The sequence below is a fragment of the Pleurodeles waltl genome, chromosome 7 (genome assembly GCF_031143425.1).
Source record: "Pleurodeles waltl isolate 20211129_DDA chromosome 7, aPleWal1.hap1.20221129, whole genome shotgun sequence".
Classification (NCBI taxonomy): Eukaryota; Metazoa; Chordata; class Amphibia; order Caudata; family Salamandridae; genus Pleurodeles; species Pleurodeles waltl.
Genome location: NC_090446.1, coordinates 178,177,996 through 178,202,154, shown reverse-complemented (window position 1 = coordinate 178,202,154; position 24,159 = coordinate 178,177,996). Strand labels below are relative to the sequence as shown.

Sequence of the window (24,159 nt, the reverse complement as noted above, 5' to 3'; positions counted from 1 at the left end):
ACTCAAAGCCAGGCCCATTGGAATTATACGATTATGCAGCCTCTGCATTTTCCGCACAGACAAGGCTTTACCACACTAGCCACATAATCCATCACCGGATGCATAACTTGAATTAATGCGAGGAAGCAGTGCCCCAGACAGAAGTGACACGTTGAAATGACAATACAACGGACCCACTGCCACAGAACGCGCGGCGTTACACTACGTAATGTGCTTTTTCATACCACCGAGGTTATTCAGTCTGCCGCATAATGTGGTCCTACCTTGCCGCATAATTCCAGAGGCTTCGATCATACAGCGAGCTTTGCACCTAGCGTTCTATGCAGACGCACAGACCTGAACTCACACCGACCCTCTGTGCTCACATCCGGGGCTCGGAGTGAACGCGACGTGCTTACATTCCACCACCGAGCATTCTACATAGAAATTATTAAATCGCCATCGCGGTAGATGGCGAATGCAAGATGCTTGAAAATGTTGCTCGTCTCTAATGTAATGTGATGTTTTCTTTTACAGAAGGGGCGGGGAAAGCATCCTTAGGGACCCTGCCCACAACCCCCTCCCTAAACCATCCTCTCCGGACCGCCCGGTGCCGCGAGGATGAGCTGCTCCCTGTGGTGTGCTGGGTGGGTGGAAGGGGGGGCGGGTTAATGGATGCTCAGCTCATGGAAGCTTTAATCAGCTCAGCATCTGCTTCCTGCCAAGAGCGCTCTTAATGCACTAATCAGGCCCGCGCCCAATCAGCGCTGGGCAGCCTCCTCCTCCCGGGTCCTCCATCCTCGTGCGAGGCGGCTGGGCTCAGTGTGGGAAAGCGCTGACCTATCACCGCCGGGGAAGCGAGCAGCCGCCCAGGCCTTTGCATCCACCGCCGCCCGTGAGCGCCAGACCGAGGCCCGCACACTGCGAGGCAGCAGAGGGCGGCACAGCGCCGGCAGCTGCAGGAGGCACCGCGGGGCGCAGCAGGTGGGTAGGACCGCCGGAGGGAAGTTGTTGGCATGTATACCCCATCCTCTTCACTCCTGGGTGGGTTGGGGCATGGGATGGGTGAGAGTCATCTAGATTAGGAGCGAGGAAAGGGGAGTAGAGAGTGCAAGAGTGAAGGAGAGGGTGGAAGATAGGAGGAGATCATGTCACCAGAATTTAGGTAAGAAATACATAGAATGGAAGACAAAAGAAGAAGCTAAAACGTATAAAGATGCGTGCCTGGGGGCATGTAAAAGAAAGCCAACAATAGGAAAATGTGAAAAAAGAAACCAAAAGGACGGCGCGAAAGAGGGTTAATAAGGAAAAGGGCAACATATAGAACAGGGAGCAAACAGAACAAATGTTAGGAGACTGGAACGAGGAGGAGAATGAACCAGAACAAACATTGGACTGGAGCATGGACAAGGAGAAGAGAAGGTGACAGTGAGAAATATATTGTGAGCAGGCGTTGGGACGGAAGAAGGGGAAGTGACCAGAGCGAGAGACCCGATAAAATACAAGTGGGGAGGAGCAGGGCGAGGGAGGGAGTCGAGAATGGAAAGGGCAGTGGTTCATAGGGCACCGAAGAGCAGGAAAAGAGGAATGGAATACGTAGAGAGGTCGTGTTTAATAAATGCGACGAGAAGAAAACAGTGAAATAAAAATGCAGAGAAAAAATATGGGTTAGGGCAGAAGGGTGAACGGGTTAGAGAACATTATCGAGAAGGAGGACGAGGAAGAAAAGGCCACGGAGACGGGGTGAGCAAAGAAAAGGACAGAAGAAAAGTGAATACGGAAGGATTGGAAAAGAGGGCAAACAGAAATAAATACCAATACTAAAAGTAGAGAGGCTCTGTTGGAAAACCGGTTTCACCCCTGAGCTGTGCTTCGTGGTTTGGGAGATCCTGGGCCATGCAGAACGAGAACTCTGCTTCAGTGCCATCCTCTACCCGGATAACTGAAACTGAGACCCTGGAATTTTCTCTGGGTACAAATTTTTTGATTTTTGTTGCAATTTTATAGCGTTCAACCTTGGCACGAGGGCATCAAAGCTCTTTATATATGCATACCAGAATCATTTATACACTTTCCATAGGCGCAGTGATGTTAAGTAAATTGCTAAGAATCATGGGACTTTGAGCCGGAGGCTGGAGTTTGAGTCCTGTTTACAAGTTCAAGGGCAGCGGCTCTCTCCGCGAGGACACATTTTCTCCCCCACTAAGCACAACGACATTGTGTCGCTGTGCCGTTGAAGGAGACGCTGAGTCCCACATGCAGAGGTAGTTCACCTTACCTCTGCAGCGTCCCCAGGGACCCCAGTATTCAGCATTTCAGCCTTATTGGGGTTCCTCAGTGATGTGCAGCTCGAGCCAGAGTGACACAGCAAGTTTCAGACTCATATACACACCAGCCAAAGCTGGACAGACTCACTTGGACGGCAGAAAGTGATGGATGTAAGTGCTTAGGCGCATGCTTCAGCTGGGAGGGAGGAAGCAAGGGCAGTGAGAGGTTACTGACACATTTATGAGGCAATAGCAGTCCTGGGATGCAGTGTGAAATACATGAATTTGGCTTCCGGCAGCCATTTTTATTCTGGTACCCCATTTCCACTTGTGTTTGGGCACTGTTCTTCACAGCCTGACTACCTCACTACAGGCCTGCAAGATGTGCCTTCCAATCTTTGCTTATCTGGTGCGTGTGATTGAAAACCTGGCAGTAATTGCTGCTGTTGGACCCAAAAGAGTGTCTTAAATTAGCAAATGTTGCATTCCCATTGGTCTTTTCAGGTGCCACCACCTTCTGCCATTGGCTGCTACATTTTAGATGTTCCTTGGCGATTTCAAATTTGCTGGCTTCGTTCCATTTTCCTGGAGGTGGAGGGTGGAGTCAAGCGCCCCTTGGCTAACCTCGGTCATCCAGTCTTTCAGGCGCATTAGGGCTCCAAACCCCTAATGGCTGCTACAGTTGCTCAACCTGTTGTGTACACAAGGATCTCTGACATAATGGCAACAAAGGTATCTTCTATAGAACCAAAACATGTCCACTGCAGTTTACATACAAAGCTCATCCACAGGCATATCAACCCCCAAGACTATTTCAAGAAGATCCAAACTCGTGACTAGGGATTACGAACAGATCTAGAAATGCTCTTTTTCTGGGCTCGCACTCTGTTTTTTGCTTTCTGCATCATCATGCAGGTGCTACTTACAGTGTGATCCAAACCTCCTAGAGTTCACTCAAAAATCATTCTCAAGGACAGGGAAGTCTCTCCTCGTAGAGGTGCACACTTATTAAATAAGGGGACATTCAATCCTTTATTTTAGATATTTGTTTTGGTCTATGTGTTTCCATTGTTTTATTTTGGTTTATTTATATATGAACAATGCTGAATTATTTAATATGAGCAAATAATGTAAAAATTTTAAAATATTTGCTGTTGAGAAATGTGGTGATCTTAAGGTCACTCTTGAATTCCAGCAAGTCAGACTCAACCTTCCATCCACCCGAGCTTGGTAAATTGAGTGCCAGAAATAAAAATTAGAAATAGCAAAGTGTGCAATGAAACACAATATAAAACAAGCATGGGCAATGGCTATAGGCCTTGACTTTTGGTTCTATTGACTTTTCCAGAGTTTTTTTTAGGCTGAACAGCATCCCTTAAAGATTGCTAAATAAAAAATTAACACAAAAGCATTTTTTTTAAAAGCGCATGGTGGATGCAACACAGAGTGCATAGGTGGGAAGAAACATGGAGGGTGGGGAAAGCTAAATGGGGCGCGGAGGAAGCGACATGGAGAGGGAACAACAAACGTCAGTGGGAGATGCACATCATAGATAGAGACCAAAGTATAGCTAGGGTGGAAAAGAAGCATGAGAGAGAGAGTGCAAGATAGGGAAGAAGCACACAGGCAAGCTAGAGCAATGTCGTAGGAGGAGAGAAGCACATGGGGGGAGAGAGAGAGATAGATAGAGAGAGAGAGAGAGAGAGAGAGAGAGAGAGAGAGAGAGAGAGAGAGAGAGATATGAGCACCGGTGGGGGAGATAAGCTGACGAGGACAACAGCTGGAAATCAAGTGCACTCTTGTGGGGTGCTTAAGCAAAAATAAATAAATTAGTTCCCTAAATGTGAGCCATGGAAGTAATAATGTGTATAAAAATAACAAACTAGTGAAATAATAATTTCACAGAATGTGCTACCATATAACTTGTATATTCTTGCTACACAATTCAGTCATCCGTACTGCATAATTTAGTCTAGCCTTGCTGTTTAATTCCAACTGCCCTTGTCGTTGGTTGTTGTTGTGGTGGTTGTTGTGGTGGTGCTTGTGGTGGTGGTTATGGTGGTGGTTGTGATGGTCGTGTTTGTGGTGATGGTTACCGTGGCTTGACAAATATGACTACAGCACACAAAATATATGAACAGTAGTGGAATACACAAGTAGGTATTAGGTGTGTAGAATCCATTGATGGGAAAAGTAAATCACTAGTTCACGTCTTCCAGAGTGAAGTTTAATTTAGAGAAGAAATCTATATGTGGATAGACAAGTCCATCAAGCACAGCCAACACGTGTTTCATCACACAGTGACTTTTTCAAGGCTATAATAAAAGATATATCTATACACAAAAGTTTTTTACAAATATTTTTTATATATACACTCATCAAAGCAACCCTCTATTATACAAAAAACATATATGTGCCAGATTAGAGGTAAATGATACATATTAGCGATAAAGAATGCTTAACAGATATGGACATGGTAATATTAGATATCTTCCTAAGGGTGCGGATACCAAAGGTGAACCAAAACGAGGTAGTCAGTGAATGAGAGAGAGCAAGAAAGGCTGTCCAAACAACAAACTTATTAAGTTTGGATATGGGATACCTAAGGAAAAAAGGTGTGCGCAAAGGTATGACTCGTTGTGGACCCAGTTTAAAGATCCCAAATATTGATATTAACCGTCACCCGTGAGGGAAAGGGATTGTAAATTATGTGTTTGTTAGGATGAAGAACAAGGACTAGGACCTACCTAGAATCTGGGTAGGTTGGTAGTAATTCCGAGTGGAAATCGTAGCAAGAGTACTACTGTAAAGGCAGAAAAGAGAAACACAATGCTAAATAAATGAAAGATAATAAAGTTTCCGTAGAAGGTAATTGGATAAAGTGTATGTTGGGAAAACAGTTACCTGTATCCCGAGTGGATGCAAGGGGAAGTAACTTGTTCGCATGTCACAGGGCATGTCACTCAACTAACTGTCGTGGATGCTATAATCCGTAGGACCTTGGTAAGTCCTTGGTAAGTACTACAAGAGACAGGAAGGCGTAAACATGAAATGATTGTGTAGCACCAGGAGCTAGTGAAGTAGTCATAAGGGCCAAGTGGCAAGGTATGAGGGCATAGCTAGAAAGTAGGTATAGTTGTACAATAGCGAGAACTGATAATTATGCGCTGGTCTGCCCAAACCCTAGGAGCTGAGTAGTGTAGTAAAGGTAAAGGAATACAAATGATGGTAGAAGTACTGCATCTGTACCAGAGCGTGTGTTTAAAATCACAAATATTTGAGAAATCCAGTAGGAGATATAATCCGTGTATCCAAGCGAACTAGCGAAATAGCACAAGTCTAGTCACGTTGGTACGAGCTGATTAATGTGGTTGGATGGTGGGTAAGCTAATTAGTACTAAAGCGTGTGTTTGAAACCGCAGAGTGCTGCAGCGCTAGTCTGATTGGAGTAACATAGCGAATAGGACAGCAGCAAGGTTCGCCGCTTGCTAAGTGGCAATAGTGTAGTAAGGGACGGGGAAAAGAGAAGAAAGGACACAGTAAGTGGAAGTCGAAGCACTCAAGCGTGCATCACAATGTATCAACCGGGCAGAAGCTCGTCTTACCTGAAAGTCGGGGACAGCGAGTACGTGTCCGTCCTAAATCCCAATCGGTATTAGGAGCATGGTGTAAACGCAAGATTAAGTACGCTACAGAGATCACTGAAACAAACGAGGGGCTAGGAATGAGTGTAGCAGAGTGGAATGGGCCTTGGCATCACAATGCCCATTCCACTCTGCTACACTCATTCCTAGCCCCTCGTTTGTTTCAGTGACCTCTGTAGGTATTTAATCTTGCGTTTACACCACGCTCCCAATACCGACTGGGATTTAGGACGGACACGTACTCGCTGTCCCCGACTTTCAGTTAAGAAGAGCTTCTGCCCAGTTGATACATTGTGATACACGCTTGAGTGCTTTGAATTCCACTTACTGTATCCTTTATACTCTTTTCCCCGTCCCTTACTACACTATTGCCACTTAGCAAGCGGCGAACCTTGCCGCTGTCCCATTCGCTGTGTTACTCCAATCAGACTAACGCTCCAGTACTCTGCGGTTTCAAACACACGCTTTAATACTAATTAGCTTACCCACCATCCAACTACACTAATCAGCTCGTACCAACGTGACTAGACTTGTGCTATTTCATTAGTTCACTTGGATGTGCGGATTAGATCTCCTACTGGATTTCTCAAATATTTGTGAGTTTAAACACACGCTCTGGTACAGATACAGTACTTCTACCATCATTTGTTTTCCTTTACCTTTACTACACTACTCAGCTCCTAGGTTTTGGGCAGACCAGCACTTCATTATCAATTCTCTCAATTGTACAACTATACCTACATTCTAGCTATGACCTCACACCTTGCCACTTGGCCTTTATGACTACTTCACTAGCTCCTGGTGCTACACAATCATTTCATATTTACGCCTTCTAGTCTCTTGTAGGATTTACCAAGGACTTACCAAGGTCCTACAGATTATAGCATCCACAACAGTTAGTTCGGTGTTCACTACCCTGTGACATGCGAACAAGTCACTTCCCCTTGCATCCACTCGGGATACAGTTAACTTTTTCCCAACACACACTTTATCCAATTACCTTCTACGGAAAATGTATTACCTTTCATTTATTTAGCATTGTGTTTCTCTTTTCTGCCTTTACATTAGTACTCTTGCTACGATTTCCACTCGGAATTACTACCAACCTACCCAGATTCTAGGTAGGTCTTAGTCCTTGTTCTTCAGCCTAACAAACACCTAATTTACAATCCCTTTCCTTCACGGGTGATGGTTAATATTGATATTTGGGATCTTTAAACTAGGTCTACGACGAGACATACCTTTGCCCACACATTTTTTCCTTAGGTGTCCCATATCCAAACTTAATAAGTTTGTTGTTTTGGCAGCCTTTCTTGGTCTCTCTCATTCACTGATTACCTCGTTTTGGTTCACCTTTGGTGTCTGCACCCTTAGGAAGATATCTAATATTACCATGTCCATGTCTGGTAAGCATTCTTTATCACTAATATGTATCACTTACCTCTAATCGGGCACATATATGCTTTTTGTATAATAGAGGGTTGTTTTGAAGAGTGTATATATAAAAAATATAAAAAAAAGCTTATGTGTATATATATATATCTTTTACAGCCTTGAAAAAGTCACTGTGTGACAAACACGTGTTGGCTGTGCTTGATGGACTTGTCTATCCACATATAGATTTCTTCTCTAAATTAAACTTCTATCTGGAAGACGTGAACTAGTGATTTACTTTTCCCATCAATGGATTCTACACACCTAATACCTACTTGTGTATTCTACTACTGTTCATATATTTTGTGTGCTGTGGTCATATTTGTCAATTTTCATTGTGTATACTTGTATACATTGTTCTTGCCTACGGATAGTGCAGCACTGGACCACTTGCATCATCTGTAATTTTAAGTAATGTTTCATTTCATACTAGATTGGACACCCCCAGGAGGTGCAGGACTCAATACCACTACTACCCATGGTTACTGTGGCTGTTGGTGCTTTGCTTGTGTGACATATTGAGGTGGTTTGTAAGACTGGTATGGCAATGTACACTTCATATTACGGAAATGTATAAATTAGCAAGGTAATGCATGCATTTTCATACTGGGGTAATGTGGATGCTTTCTTTCTGACAGTTTGCTTAAATTAATAGATACATCTAATAAAAGTCTGAGATATGAGCCTGAATGATAAGGAATCTCAGAGGAATTGTTAATAGGCCACAGTCCAGCTTCCGTAAGCACCCTGTCTGGGATTCTGACTTGACCCGGGGACAATGAAAAGTTCTCCTGGCAAACAGTGCTTTCCCTTGTTCCAATAAGCTGCCCAATCGGATTTGAACAGTACTTCATCATAGCTGAGCAACATAGCAGGCAACCTGGTAAACTGAGAAGTATATTAATAATTTCTGAACATCTGGACGAAACCTTGAATGTTTGAGCAATAGTCAGCAGTACATTCCATCCGCCATTACGTGATGGCAGAACCCTCGTATTGCAAACAATAGCAGGGTACATTTGATGGCTATTTAACTGCAGCAGAAACAATGATGGACGTCATGCCCTGGCACACTATTTAAACTGACAATATTTCCTCTGGCATAGGATTTTCAATTGGCACATTTATCAGTGAGGCACACTGTTTGAAAGGTACTGAATCTCCAGTAGCATAAACACCTGCAGGGCGTGCACCAAGATCTTTGCAATGGAGACACCATTTTAGGTCGAGCGCACAAGAGCTTCTGACATGTTGTTTTTAGTATTGTGGGCTTTTAACCACGCAGACCTCACGCCCATCACTTTCACTCATTCGTGGGCTTGCCTTTAAAAAATACCTTGATGTCATTAGTAAGTGCTTTACCTTTCTCCCGCCTTGAGACTGCTTTGTTACCGCCTTGGGAACCGACCCTGTTACATGGATAATTACACAATTGCCAATATGCTTTCCTGTGGGTGGACTACTTTTTTATTTTGTCTCTCATCTTCACGCTCCATGGCGCTTTCAAGTCTTACACAGTGTGAACTCAATCAGCAGTATCAGAACGCTTTGCATGACTACCAGTTACTTCTCGTTGTTTATTTTGTTCCCCATTTGCGCTCATAGCGCTTTCAAGTCTTATTATTCCTCAGCATTCATTTGTGCTCTGGCATTTGCGCAAACTCCTGTTCATTCATGAGTTATAGACTTTGCAACAATGATTAGTGTTGACGCTTGCGTGATACGAATAGACTAAAAGCGTATTTTATCCCAAAAGTACAGTAGCAGGAGCATATCCTACTTTGTGGATGGAAACTAAGCGGCCATTTTGAAGGGTAAACTTGAGGGGTGAAACAATGAGAGAGTTAAATATTCATCAAAATACATTCTATATTTTGAGATATGATTGGTTTATTTGTATTTAAGGTAATCTACTCATGTGTTGGGGTGGAAACTGTAATACAAATTATTGTATTTAAAAAAAGCTGCACAGAAAGTAGCACAGTATAATAACTCAAAAGTCTTATAACTGTTATTTAAAAAAATGGTGTCATAAACAGACATGCTAAGGATTTCTTAAAATTGGACAAGGACATAACTACCTTTCCAATACCACGGCTGCTTCTTGGCAAGCTGATGCTGCCCTGTGGTCCTATTTCTATCTCCATGAGGTAGCAGCCCGGTTTTCTGGTGTTTCACAGTCACTGCTGCTGAAAAGATGGCGTTGGAGCGTGGTTACAGCTTCTCTCTGTCCACTTTCAGGTGAGCACACTGAGGTTGTAGCCGGTGTCTTGGGCATGGGGTGAGGAAGTGGACAGCTTACCCGCACCTGATCTATACTGCTAATGCTGCTGAGCTGAGACATGTACTTGCAGTTTTGGGCCTCGTCAGGGATCCTCCAGAGTCACAACTCAGTCCAATCTTCTTGCCATCACAGACCTTTAGAGGATAATATGAACCTTCTAAATGCCGGGGGCACTTCCTTCCTCACAATTGTTGCTTGCGAATTGGAGCTTGAGATCTCCCAAGGGTAGTGGCACTGTTTGAAAAACGGGGCATCATGTTTCCAGTCTGACAATTCGTTTACACATTTTGGTGTCTTATTAATGTACTGAATTAACCCTAGTCTGCATTTAGGTAGTGACTTTATTTAAAATATGGGTGCGATTTAGTAGTAACCATGTTTCTTACAAAGGATATTTTTGTTATGTCCTCTAGGGGCTGTTTTGAGCACTACAGTCGAAAGCCAAAAGTTTATTTTTGATAAAGGTTTAAATGATAATTGTATATGTTTTAATAACCTCTCCTTATTGCAATTATGACCATGATTCAGGCCAACGTCACATGCTTATTCCACTATGACTGTTTGAAAATTCTTGACATGTTTGGGTGACCTTTCTAGTTTATTTCTCCTCGTGGCTGTCTTGTGTCTTTTTGTTTGGGAATTGTGTTAGCCAGCCAGCAACTCTGATGGTGGGGTGGGAAAAGTGGTATTATATTGGAATTAGTATGGTAGATATAAATTAGGATGCTAAATCGTAAAATGTTTTAATTTTTTTGCTGGACATAGAGGAAGAAGGTAAATGGAAGTGCTTTAGTTATATGCAGGGACACTGGAATTATGTGCCAGGCAAAGACTAATTTATGAGGCAGGGATGACCAATGTATGTGGCAAGAAAAGTCCAGTTATGAACTTACAAAGACAATAGTTCTAACTCAAGCAAATGTGAGACCTATTGCATTGCAAATGCTTGTTCTTGTAGGCACATGCACGATTTGCTGCTACGGATAAATATTTCTCCTGGTTACTGGTCAGACTAGGAAGTATTGAAACATTTAACTGGTTCATCATCAGAACTGTTTGTAAAGAGCATGGTTTTTCACCTAAGATGTTTCGAAAATTGAACACAATTTAATGCCTTTTTGTACAAACATGTTCTAGTTAGGTTATGTTGCAGCCATTAGTCTAGTGCTTTAATACTGTCTTTTTGCTACTGGTGTACAATATACCTTCCTTTACCCACTTCCGCTGGCACGTGCCTGGTATAATATTTTTTCCCCTGGCAATTTGTATTGTCAGAGCTACTTTGCATTCCAAATCTAGGACTGGACATGTTCACTCAAAACATCAAATGGCGCAAAAACAAAGATTTATTAACATCAAATGTAATTTATTCATGTAGTTTGTTCATTTTTTTATCTAACGCTCTTTCAAATTATAGTAGTGTTTTTCCACTACACTAGTAGATGAACTGGGTTGGATGACACAACCACGCATGCCTTAACAACACTGTCTGAAAAACGACTGTGTCTTTACCACGCATAACTTTAAAACAAATTGTGTTGTTAAAGCATGTTTGGCAAACTGAGAATGCCTGGTAAATACCTCCCCGCCCTCTGACCTAACACCCGATACCTCAGCCCTGCAATCCACCACGCCCCAGCCCTTCTTAAAACAGCCCTAAAACTGTCCCTACACCTGAAAACCGCCCCTTTCCCCTGCCCTGAGCCCTAAAACCCTGCCCTAACCCTTACAACTACCCCACCCCCCTGCCCTGAGCCCTAAGACCCTCCTCCCTGCCCAAGAAACTAGCCTGACCCCCTCGCCCTAAAACCACCCCACCCCTAAAAGCCATCCCCAACCCAGCCTCAGACACTAAAAACCTGCTCTCTGCCCAAAAAACTAACTAGACCCTCCCTGTCAAAAAAACAAACCTGACCTCCCCCCGCAGGCCAAACACCTCTGCCACCCCTAAAGACTACACCCCTAAACCTGGCCCTAGCCCCTTAAAAGCTTCTACCTGCCCAAAACAGTAACCCAACCTGTTAAAAAAACTAACCCGCCCCCCCCAGATCTGAGCCCTAAAACTGGTCCCCACCTCTAAAAACTACAACCCTCCCCAAAATCCAGCCCTAGCCGTACTTACCTCTGCCGTTGCTTCCTCTTCCTGCTCCTGACATCTAGACCGCGCTCTCTGCTTTAACTACACACATGCGTGGTTAAGGCACTTGCGTGGTTAAGGTAGACACCACGCCACTGGGTGGTTTAAACAAGCGTGGTTTAGCTTGCAGGGAAACGGCACACGTGGCTCAGCCCACGTTGTTAAGGCCGTTTCCCGCTTCAAGTAATCTAATGAGAGTTGTACTGGCTAGAACAACAACAAGCACTGGCAAAGCCAAAATATCTCAGTTCAGTGGAACAATGCCTCCATCTTCAGTACATTAGAGTGAGACACAAGAGGGAATCAGCAGGAGTGGATAGGGATTCTTTATGCTTGAAACATAGTCACTTGGTTCAAACACTCAAATGGAGGCGGTAGAATACATCCTAACAGCCGATAGCATTATTTGAGAGATCAGCGCCCCGCTGGGATTAGCTAAAACCCGAATTACAAAGTCTCAAACCAATGGCTGAGGGTGTCTAGTCAAAGGAAGCCCATGGTTGAAATGGGAGGACCAAAAGCCCATTTGTTATTTATTATTGATAGCAGCACAAACTCAGAACTAAATGGATATATTCCTGGCTTTCCCTTTTCTGGTTGGTGCACATCTTATTGTAGTGGGCAGCACAACATGACAAAGATACATTTTAGCCCTCTGATACTCTCCAATCAATGCCAGGAGACAAATGCCGGAAAGAACTCATTGATATTAACGACCTGCATGGGTGAGAAAAAGAGGCAGGAAGGGCAGGGTCCCGGGACAGAGTCATGTTGTGATATTTGGAAACCCTGGCATGTAAGACTCAAATGAAAAACGTTGGGTCCCCTACATTTGTTTCTCTTTCACAAATTCAGAGCTGTTACTACTAAAGCAATCTAGGAATGTGAATGGAAGACACTGGGGTGGTTATTTAGTAACGTTTTCTGTGGGTGCGCACGTGGCGCACAGTATTGTGTCAATTTAGCATTTCAGAGACCTGTTTAAGAGGCCTTTTGACCCCAGGCCATTGGCCCTGTCAGTTTACCAGCCACCCTGGCGTGTTGCTCAAATATGATGCAGTGCAACAAAAGTCTTACATTTGTACCACAGGCCAAAAACCTCACATTCGTATTTACAACTCTTTGGCATGAATCGGTGTAGGTGTTGTACATAGCCTTTGTGCAATGGCTCACATTTTTTTTATCCTTTGGTAAAACACGTTTTCCCCTGAAGAAACCTTTTTTCCTACATCAAGTGCTTAGTTTCTGCCCGTGTTTGCTGGTGCTCAGCACCAGCACTTATGTCTACACTCCAGCAAGTATTTATTGAATTACACCACATGGTATTGGCATTCTGCACCACTGGCAGGGCTGTTGGCAGTGCCAGCTGTGTACTGCTATGAAGGAGCTTTAGGAGATGGCACTTAGGTTTTATTTTATTTTACAAACTAAGCACTGCCTACACCCCACTGATTTGGAGGGCGTTCATGCACAGTAATACTGCATTGTGGTGTAATATTTGTTATAATGAAATGGTTTGCAAGCGTAAGGTCGTCGTTTCTGAAAACCTCGCATTCGTAAATTGAGACATTTGGGCGTGTAATGCAGACGGTCACGCGTAACTGGCCAGGCGAATCAAGCCCTTAGCCCTAATCTGTCTATACAGATTAATACTAGCCAATCACATATTGTGATGTTTGAGGACACAGAGTAACCCTCTGGTTTTGGGGCAGATCTTTCTCGCACTTGTCCCCTTTCATTGGAACAAACATCCTTTTCATATTCGTACCTGCTCTGATTTCACAAACCTTAAGAAGATGCTAAAAACCTGGATGTTCTAAAAGCACTTTCATTTCTGAGCTGCAAAGCGCCAAGATACTCCTTCAGGAGTGAGTCGTGCGCTATATCAAGGTCAAATAACATAACACAGGGCAGTCTATATTGTATGTGGGAGACTTCTCCCCGCCACCCACTTCTGGCAGGCTACCCAGTCTATGCCACACTAATGAACATTGCAGTCTAATGAGTTTTATCTGGGATGGCAGGAGCAGCAGCAAGCGCTAAAAGATGCCGTCTCAAGAGTAATCATGCTACTCATGAATAATTAAACATGTTCTAATTGAATATGATTTCTGCTTGCTTTAGTGGCCACTCCCTCAGTCCCAGCCCAGACTGTTTGCTTCCAGTGGTTGGCTGCCTGGTTCTGCGCACAGGGGACTGAGGGTGTTGGGGGGCAGATCAGGTTTAAAGAGTAACCTGGGTTGGGATGGGTGTCAGGTGATTGGATTATGCCAGCAGAGGTGTTGGGGCACATCATGTAAGTCTGTTCAGCCTCACCAATGATCATGGTCAACAATGGAAGGTACAGGTCTTAGGTTCCACATCATGAACATTTGAGTCTGAAAAAGTGTAAAATAAAATTCCATAGGGCTGCTGAAGGGCAGGCTGGGTGTCACATAGAACCTGGCACCTTTCTTGCCAGACTGACTGAAGTAAGTGAAATTAAATGAGGCATATGGTTTCTTACAATGCATCATCTATGGAGCATATAATGTGTTCCCAAGGTAAAAAAAAAAACACTGATATATGTGAATTAATGGAAAAACAAAAACTGAGAAACTACATTGGGAGTAACCAAATCATGCAAATACAATTTTAAGGAAAGACACATTTAAGAAAATACAAATAAATCGAAAATTAAAAGAATCATTTTACAGGAAAGATAATTCTAAGGAAATATCCAAAATCAAACATGTGGGTGAAGGTTAGGGATAGTGTGGGTTCTTTTTGGATTCAGGGATAGCTTATGTTAGGAGGTGATGAGTTCTTAGGGGTCAGGGATGGGTGGAGTTTAGGCGTGGTGTGATTTTTTTTTAGGGATCAGGGATGTGATTGTGCAGGAGTGTTTTCATTTTTTTAACTGTCATTGATGGGTGGAGTTTAGGACTGGTGAGGGCTTTTAAGGTACAGTCATGGGTAGATTTGTGGGGTGATAAAGTGTGATTTTTGTGTTTGGGAATGGGTGGATTTAACGGTGAGGTGGGGTTTTAACAGTTCCAGGATAGATGGAGGTCATATGTAGAAAGGTTTTTTAGGGTACAGCAATGGGGAGTTTAGGGGTGTAGAGTAGTTTTAGGGGTCATGAATGGGTGGTGTTCAGGGGTAGTGAGGGTTTTTTTAGGGTTCAGGGAAGAGTGGAGTTCAGGGGTGGTGGGGGATTTTAAGAGATTAGTGATAATCACAGTTTAGGGATCGAAACAGGTTTTTAGGGTTCAGGAATGGGTGGAGTTAGGGTTAGTGAGGGGGTTTTAGGTTAAGAGATATGGGTAGGGTTTAGGAGTAGAATGGGCTTTACGGGTTAGAGATCAGTGGACGCGAGTGGTCAGAGATGGGTGGACGTGAGGCGAGGGTTTTTTAGTGTTCAGGGATGGGTGGAGTTTAAGGCTAGAAAAGGCTTTTTGAGTTCCATGGTGGGTGGAGATTATGGGTCAGGGATGGGTGTAGTTTATGTGCGGCGATGCTTTTGTTAAGGGCAGAGATGTATGGTGTTTAGGGGTGGGAGGGTTCAGGGAATTAAAAGCATCCAATGTAGTTGTTTGAAAAAGTAAATTATATAAATCTGAAATATTATCCCCTGGTGTAAAGGATTGAAATATATACCTTTGATAAAAATGTTTCTGCAAGTAAGACCTGCAACATTTTCATTTACACCATGAAATATATGAATACAGAAGCCAATTTTGAGAAAAGAGACATTTTAAGAATTGGTTTCTATGAAATGGTAAATGCCAATCAACCTGAAAATGTACATTAAACAGCTTAGATTATATGATTTCTCAGTAATAGTATTCCATCAATGAAACCACGTACAACCAAAAAGCACAGCCTTCTTTCTATGGGTGTGTTCCAAGTCAGAGGTCTGTGTTCCTTTTGACCAATGGGGCTACAGGAAGTTCTCTCAAAGGTGAACAGGAAATCACACTCCCTATTGCTAAGGTTACGTGGGAAGTATTTAATAGGCCCCAGAAATCTTTTCCCTGCACTTTGGGGATAAACTAAGAAAGGGGAATTTTTCCTAGGTGAGTGAGTGGTCCTAGAGTGATTCAGGAGAGTCACATTCATCATGTCACACAAAAAGGATAGGGGCTTCAAAAGACAAGCTGAAGATTTTGCAAACAAACTATGAGCCAGGGGTTTCCTAGAAAACATCATACTAAAATCTAAAAAAAGAGAAAGAAATCAAAATAAGGACGCAGTTTTGGGAGTCATAGAGGAAGAACATACTTTAATTTGTGTCACGACATGCAACATCACATCGAAACAAGTACAAAGGATTATCCAAAAGAATCGGCACCTCCTGAACACAGATTCCTTTACTTTTGAGAAACCCAAGTTCTCATACAAGCGAGGGATGAGCCTAAAAGACTCACTGGTACATACAAGAGAAAGACAACAGGAAGTACAGCCTCATCTGACATCCTCCATATGGGGCCTCTAGAAGGTAATAGGACACTACCTGTGTGGTCACTGCAATGTGTCTGACATGACTAAACTAGTGAAATCCCTAGACCTCAGTCTGAAGCGCCACTGGACATTACATAAACATACGAATTGCAATTCTGAATTTGTAATTTACATGATCACGTACCCTTGCAAATTAAAGTACATTTGGAAAACATGTAGAAAGGCTAAGATCCAAAATGGAGAATACAGAGTAACCTTAGATGTAAAAAGCTTATGGTCAGTCCAGCTGACCTGAACTGGGTTGTGCTGAAACAATTTGACAAAAGTGTAAAAATCCAGAGAGAGTATTTTTTGAGAGGGAGCAGCAAAAGATTTATCACCTCTGCACTCATATCCAGGGTATGAATGAAGACATCCCATTGGCCCGCTCTATGAGAGAAAATTGGGACAAGGGATCATAGATGGCTCCTCTGTTACTGGCATAATATAGGAAATTTTAACTGGGGTAAGAATAAACTGCTTCCATGCAGGACCACCTGGATACATATAGAATAGCCTAGTCCATACAGCACAATTTGCAAATGAGATACATGCACTCATGATACATATAGAATATAAAGGGGAATGTAGCACATATAGTGCACCTTTTGCCCAAGAAATATGCATTCATTCTACATGCTGAGGAAAAGACACTAAATTACGCCATTCACAAATACGCATGATGTTGGAAAACTTTTAGAAACATACACATCCACTAAATCATGAATCCAACTTTAGTGTATTACTTGGTTTTAAGCAAAGGTGCACATGTGCTTTTGGACTCTATGCTTTTGGCTTTGAATCTTTCTGGATGTCATCAGTGGGTGGCCTCATTTCCATAAACTAGGGTGGATTATTAAAGCCTTCCAGGAGCGATTTGCTTCTATTTTTATGTCTACGGGAGCCTTACAATCAACAATCACCGCACAGTTCTGAAAATAAGAAAGTTTGGAAAATTGAAAATGCTGGTAGGTGATATTGATGCCACACAGTCTCCCCTTCCCATAATACACCTGAAATTAGAGGAACACAAATGACAAACAATACGAATCCATTGCAAACTACTTGATGGCAAAATGTTTCCTGACTGACTGCTTTTCCAGGAGCTTATTTGTGATGCCAGATATCCTTATGCTGTCTTCGCACACCTACCACGAACAGTTGTCCATTTACAACACATGCCTTATTGTTGAGGCAGCCATGAAATTAGCTAGTCTGAGGAATTAATTGATTCCACAGTAATACATCGTCAATTAGAGCTCACACACAATCTTTCCATCTAAAAACAGAAGAACAGCAATAACTTTTTGCCAGTTGAAGAGAGTCAATCTAACAAAATTTTGATTGCATCCTCTTGCAAGGGTGGTTTGGACTACTGTCATCCAGATCAATTTAAATTCCCTATAACTAACATTCTCAACCCAGTCTTTTCTAACTAGAAAACGGGCAGCATTTGATTAAATGAAACTCCCGGGACTATCTTGACACTATAACACGTAATACAATCAAACCAAACCTCTTAGTATGCTGAGCTATAAAATTTCCTTTCAGAACCTCTGAAAAGAAAAATCCAAGCTTATGTGACCATGGTAAAACTTCAGCCAAAGTCAAGTGTCAAAATAGACTTTCACAACTGCATTTGGTCATTATTAACACCTTATTCGCCAAGCTGTAAACAGTCTTTCACAGGCTCCATTACAATTTTGCAGTCAATTTCAATGAATGACATCCTGCTGACACCTGCTATCATCAAAAACGAATTTACCAAACCATCTTAAATAAGAATTGGCAAAGCCAATAGATCTGTTTTTTGCTGCCAACTTTTACGTTGCTAATATTTACGAATGTTGTTGTAAAACCATACAAGAGAACTACCTGCAAGTGTGTGAGTGTACACTGAGCAAAAGCACAGTACTGCCAGTAGTGGTGGGCAGAACAAAAATGTAAATGGCACACTGATAGGCCAATGAATGAAGACAGATGGTAGAAAGCCCATATAAATAGGTATATTATATATGTCGGTTTTTGAAAATCAAAGGGTCTTTGCTAACACCAGACCTAACAAGCAATGGCAAAATCATAGGTCTCTCCTCTCTGATATCTGTTGACTTTGTCAATATTTTTTAGATATGGTGCAGAGCAGCACAGGCTAATGGCAACAGGGCTTGGAGTCAATAGCTAAAAAGCGCTATGATGCGGCCCATGTCATAGCATTTTTTAAGCCATCTATCAATGTGTTTCCAATATTGTAACACAGCAACAGCTCACTAATATCACTGCACATAATATCTGGGATAGTCTTCCATTTCTGAAATGTCAGGTCCTGTTTTGATCTAAAAGAAACTTTTTTTTATGGCTGTTGCATGAAACAAACATAATTTTATTTGTAAAATGTCTGTAATAGACTCACACATCACTCACATAAAAAAAGGAAAACGTTATTTAACAAAAATCTGTTCAAGAATTATTCTAGGTCATCAGGGACAAATTCTTAGCAGATCAGAGTTGGCTCTATCAGTCGGGCCCTGAAAGACTGGGGCACTGGGCCAGAGCCCACTTTTCCCATGCCTTAAAACGTCTCTGAAGGCTTGGCCTGTGCTACCTAATAAGGAGTCAGCAAAGAAGAGTTACACTGAAGCCAACGAATAATAAGCAATGGGCAGGCTCCAAGCCTTTTATTGTAAACAATACCGTATCCCAAGCGAGACTGCATGAAGGGCATGGGCTGTCACAGACTCGACCTAAAAATGAAGAACTCTATTCTTCTAGAAAGCAATGAGGCTTACGAGGATAAATGTTAGAGGGGAAGAAATGGTCCTTTGGGAGTCAAATCCCAAAATGTTAGAGGGGAATAAATGTGAAGGACTCAAGATTGCCTGATAACTAGATAAAATACAGTAATCTGGAAGGTGTGTCGGCAAAGGTGGTGGGTGAGTACTTCTGATAAAATATGGCACAATGCTGATTGAAAGAGACACTTTTTATAGTTGTCCGCAATTAAGCAGTGTGCGTACACAAGACATGTGTGGCCTATCACATACATTGCTTTTGTTAACAGACGTTGCTAGATTTTTCTTGGGTAATCAACATTTGGACAATCATTTGGTGCTGAAAATTAGATATGTGTTTGGAATAAATTTGAATGTGTCCAGTTTGTATGCCAGATTCATGGTAATTAGCACCAGCAATGGCTAAGTAATACACCTTTCCCATAAATATGCAACTAATGTGGGAATAAAAGGATGGAGGGTAGTTTGTTAAAAACAAAGGTCCTAAATACTGTATACATTGATTATATATGAACTGTGTATTGAGCCCTATATGCATTTTCTTAGTACATTGAGATGTGTGGTGATGGTCCCCAGAGCCGCATCATATTCTCTCATGGCCCCAACGGCCAGTCACAGCTAGTCCACTATGTATTAAGGCTCTGAGGAATCATCCTTCAATTGCATAGGAAGAGGTAAGAAACCGTCAGTTACTGAGGTATGAGCAGGTCGGTAACAGCAGTAAAAAATAGGATGCTATGGTGAGAATTAGCCACTAAATACTGTCAAGGAATGGGAGGACAGGACGTGTATTTGTCATTCAGTTTGTAGGAGGTTGCTAGAAATTGGGTTGTAGTTGGCAGAGGTATGCAGCCTGTCCAAGTAGGGACCACAATCGCAGTTAGGGAAAGTCAATAACATGTCATAAATTATCCTGTGCTCACCCTCTGGTATCTTGGCGCAGAGCAGGTAGGCCCAAATTAGAAGGCAATGCGCAAAGTACTTGTGCAACACACACACAACAAATTCATGAGATACACCTCAGAAAAAGAAGTTACACATATGTAGAAAAAAAAAGCTTGTTTATCTCGTTACTGTTAAGTTCAGCACAAAACAGATCCAATGAACAAATAGCAAAGTATTGGCTTTGTAGACTTAAAAATAGCAAGGTTTAATGAGCAAATGTAATAGATCAAGGGGGCGGTGCAATGGATCCTCAGCACAGATCTGCTACATCCTAATGTACTCCGATTCTGTCCTTGTCCCTTTGCACTTGGGGATGGGTGGGAGGCTAGGCTGGGCAGAACTGCCTAATTGGAAGGTGAACGTGGGTGGCAAAGAAAAGCATGGCCGTTCTGGGGAGGTTTCAAATGCGAGTGGCGTGGTTTAGCAAAAGTTACTCAAGTTGAAATGGAAGGTGAGTGGCAAAGAAAGCAGGGCCGCTCTGGGAGGTTTCAGATGTATGTATGTGGCGAAGTTTAGACAAAGACCCACTATCTCCATAAATATGCCCCTAAGTTTGTAGGAAGGTGTGTGAATGCATTCTAAACTGAGGACATGGGAGAGAAGGAGAAAGAGTCAGGTACCTAGTGTGGTAGCATGGGAGAATTATTTGTATACAGAAGACATGGGACAGCAGGATATGGAGCTGGGCACTGATTAAATGGGAAGGTGCGAGAGGGAGTAGCATACGTGGGAGTTGGGAGGTCAGGAAAAGGAGAGAGGCAGACGAGGGAGTCCAATTCTCAGGCATAGGAGAGCAGGTGAATATATTAGACACTGAGGCCCATATTTATACTTTTTTAGCGCAGCATTTGCGCCTGTTTTTGACACAAAAGCGGTGCAAACTTACAAAATACAAATGTATTTTGTACGTTTGCGCCACTTTTGCGTCAAAAAACGACGCAAATGCGGCACTCAAAAGGTATAAATATGGGCCTGAGTAAGTTGGAGAGAGTGAGAAGAAATCACATATTCAGGACATGGGAGAGCGGGTGAAAGAGTTAGGCACTGAGGCCCATATTTATACTTTTTTAGCGCTGCATTTGCATCATTTTTTTACGCAAAATCGGCGAAAACATGCAAAATACAATTGTATTTTGTAAGTTTGCACCATTTTTGCGTCAAAAAGCGGTGCAAATGCGATGCTAAAAAAGTATAAATATGGGCTGAGTATGTAGGAAGCTGGGGAATTTAGTTATATACTGAGTCTGTGGGAGAGCAGGAGAAGGACTTATTGTAGGAAAGTACCATCTTGCCTGGCATGTTACCCCCATTTTTCACTGTATATATGTTGTTTTAGTTGTATGTGTCACTGGGACCCTGTTCACCAGGGCCCCAGTGCTCATAAGTGTGCCTGAATGTGTTACCTGTGTAGTGACTAACTGTCTCACTGAGGCTCTGCTAATCAGAACCTCAGTGGTTATGCTCTCTCATTTCTTTCAAATTGTCACTGACAGGCTAGTGACCAATTTTACCAATTTACATTGGCTTACTGGAACACCCTTATAATTCCCTAGTATATGGTACTGAGGTACCCAGGGTATTGGGGTTCCAGGAGATCCCTATGGGCTGCAGCATTTCTTTTGCCACCCATAGGGAGCTCTGACAAATCTTACACAGGCCTGCCACTGCAGCCTGAGTGAAATAACGTCCGCGTTATTTCACAGCCATTTTACACTGCACTTAAGTAACTTATAAGTCACCTATATGTCTAACCTTTACCTAGTAAAGGTTGGGTGCTAAGTTACTTAGTGTGAGGGCACCCTGGCACTAGCCAAGGTGCCCCCACATTGTTCAGGGCCAATTCCCCGGACTTTGTGAGTGCGGGGACACCATTACACGCGTGCACTACATATAGGTCACTACCTATATGTAGCTTCACAATGGTAACTCCGAATATGGCCATGTAATATGTCTATGATCATGGAATTGCCCCCTCTATACCATCCTGGCATAGTTGGCACAATCCCATGATCCCAGTGGTCTGTAGCACAGACCCTGGTACTGCCAAACTGCTTTTCCCGGGGTTTCACTGCAGCTGCTGCTGCTGACAGCCCCTCAGACAGGCATCTGCCCTCCTGGGGTCCAGCCAGGCCTGGCCCAGGATGGCAGAACAAAGAACTTCCTCTGAGAGAGGGTGTTACACCCTCTCCCTTTGGAAAATGGTGTGAAGGTAGGGGAGGAGTAGCCTCCCCCAGCCTCTGGAAATGCTTTATTGGGCACAGATGTGCCCAATTCTGCATAAGCCAGTCTACACCGGTTCAGGGGACCCCTTAGCCCTGCTCTGGCGCGAAACTGGACAAAGGAAAGGGGAGTGACCACTCCCCTGACCTGCACCTCCCCTGGGAGGTGTCCAGAGCTCCTCCAGTGTGCTCCAGACCTCTGCCATCTTGGAAACAGAGGTGCTGCTGGCACACTGGACTGCTCTGAGTGGCCAGTGCCACCAGGTGACGTCAGAGACTCCTTGTGATAGACTCCTTCAGGTGTTGCTAGCCTATCCTCTCTCCTAGGTAGCCAAACCATCTTTTCTGACTATTTAGGGTCTCTGTCTCTTGGGATTCCTTAGATAACGAATGCAAGAGCTCATCCGTGTTCCTCTGCATCTCTCTCTTCACCTTCTGCCAAGGAATCGACTGCTGACCGCGCTGGAAGCCTGCAAACCTGCAACATAGTAGCAAAGACGACTACTGCAACTCTGTAACGCTGATCCTGCCGCCTTCTCGACTGTTTTCCTGGTGGTGCATGCTGTGGGGGTAGTCTGCCTCCTCTCTGCACTAGAAGCTCCGAAGAAATCTCCCGTGGGTCGACGGAATCTTCCCCCTGCAACCGCAGACACCAAAAAGCTGCATTACCGGTCCCTTGGGTCTCCTCTCAGCATGACGAGCGAGGTCCCTCGAATCCAGCAACTCTGTCCAAGTGACTCCCACAGTCCAGTGACTCTTCAGTCCAAGTTTGGTGGAGGTAAGTCCTTGCCTCACCTCGCTAGACGGCATTGCTGGGAACCATGACTTTTGCAGCTACTCCGGCCCCTGTGCACTTCCGGCGGAAATCCTTTGTGCACAGCCAAGCCTGGGTCCACGGCACTCTAACCTGCATTGCACGACTTTCTAAGTTGGTCTCCGGCGACGTGGGACTCCTTTGTGCGACTTTGGGTGAGCACTGTTTCACGCATCCTCGTAGTGCCTGTTTCTGGCACTTCTCCAGATGCTACCTGCTGCTAAGAGAGCTCCTTGTCTTGCTCGACGTCCCCTCTAGCTCCTGGTCCAATTTGCGACCTCCTGGTCCCTCCTGGGCCACAGCAGCATCCAAAAATGCTAACCGCACGATTTGCAGCTAGCAAGGCTTGTTGGCATTCTTTCGGCGGGAAAACACTTCTGCACAACTCTGCAAGGCGAGAGGAATCCGTCCTCTAAAGGGGAAGTCTCTAGCCCTTTGCGTTCTTGCAGAAATTGCAGCTTCTTCTGTCCAGTAGAAGCTTCTTTGCACCCGCAGCTGGCATTTCCTGGGCATCTGCCCATCTCCGACTTGCTTGTGACTTTTGGACTTGGTCCCCTTGTTCCACAGGTACCCCAGATTGGAAATCCAACGTTGTTGCATTGTTGGTTTGTGTCTTTCCTGCCTTATTCCCCTATCACGACTTCTTTGTCCTTTGGGGAACTTTAGTGCACTTTGCACTCACTTTTCAGGGTCTTGGGGTGGGCTATTTTTCTAACCCTCACTATTTTCTAATAGTCCCAGCGACCCTCTACAAGGTCACATAGGTTTGGGGTCCATTCGTGGTTCACATTCCACTTTTGGAGTATATGGTTTGTGTTGCCCCTATCCCTATGTGTCCCCATTGCATCCTATTGTAACTATACATTGGTTGCACTGTTTTCTAAGACTATACTGCATATTTCTGGTATTGTGTATATATATCTTGTGTATATTTCCTATCCTCTCACTGAGGGTACACTCTGAGATACTTTGGCATATTGTCATAAAAATAAAGTACCTTTATTTTTAGTATAACTGTGTATTGTGTTTTCTTATGATATTGTGCATATGACACTAAGTGGTACTGTAGTAGCTTCACACGTCTCCTAGTTCAGCCTAAGCTGCTCTGCTAAGCTACCATTATCTATCAGCCTAAGCTGCTAGACACCCTATACACTAATAAGGG

The 24,159-nt window shown here is 43.5% G+C and overlaps 1 protein-coding gene across 1 annotated transcript in view; it reads left to right on the top strand.

Moving 5' to 3' along the window:
- The first annotated feature begins 770 nt into the window (after positions 1–770).
- Positions 771–24,159, top strand: part of LOC138303928 (regulator of G-protein signaling 9-binding protein-like) — a 64,897-nt gene continuing 41,508 nt past the window's right edge. The window contains exon 1 of the mRNA XM_069243499.1: positions 771–963. The gene's annotated coding sequence lies outside the window, so the exon portion shown is untranslated. The remainder of the gene's footprint in view (positions 964–24,159) is intronic.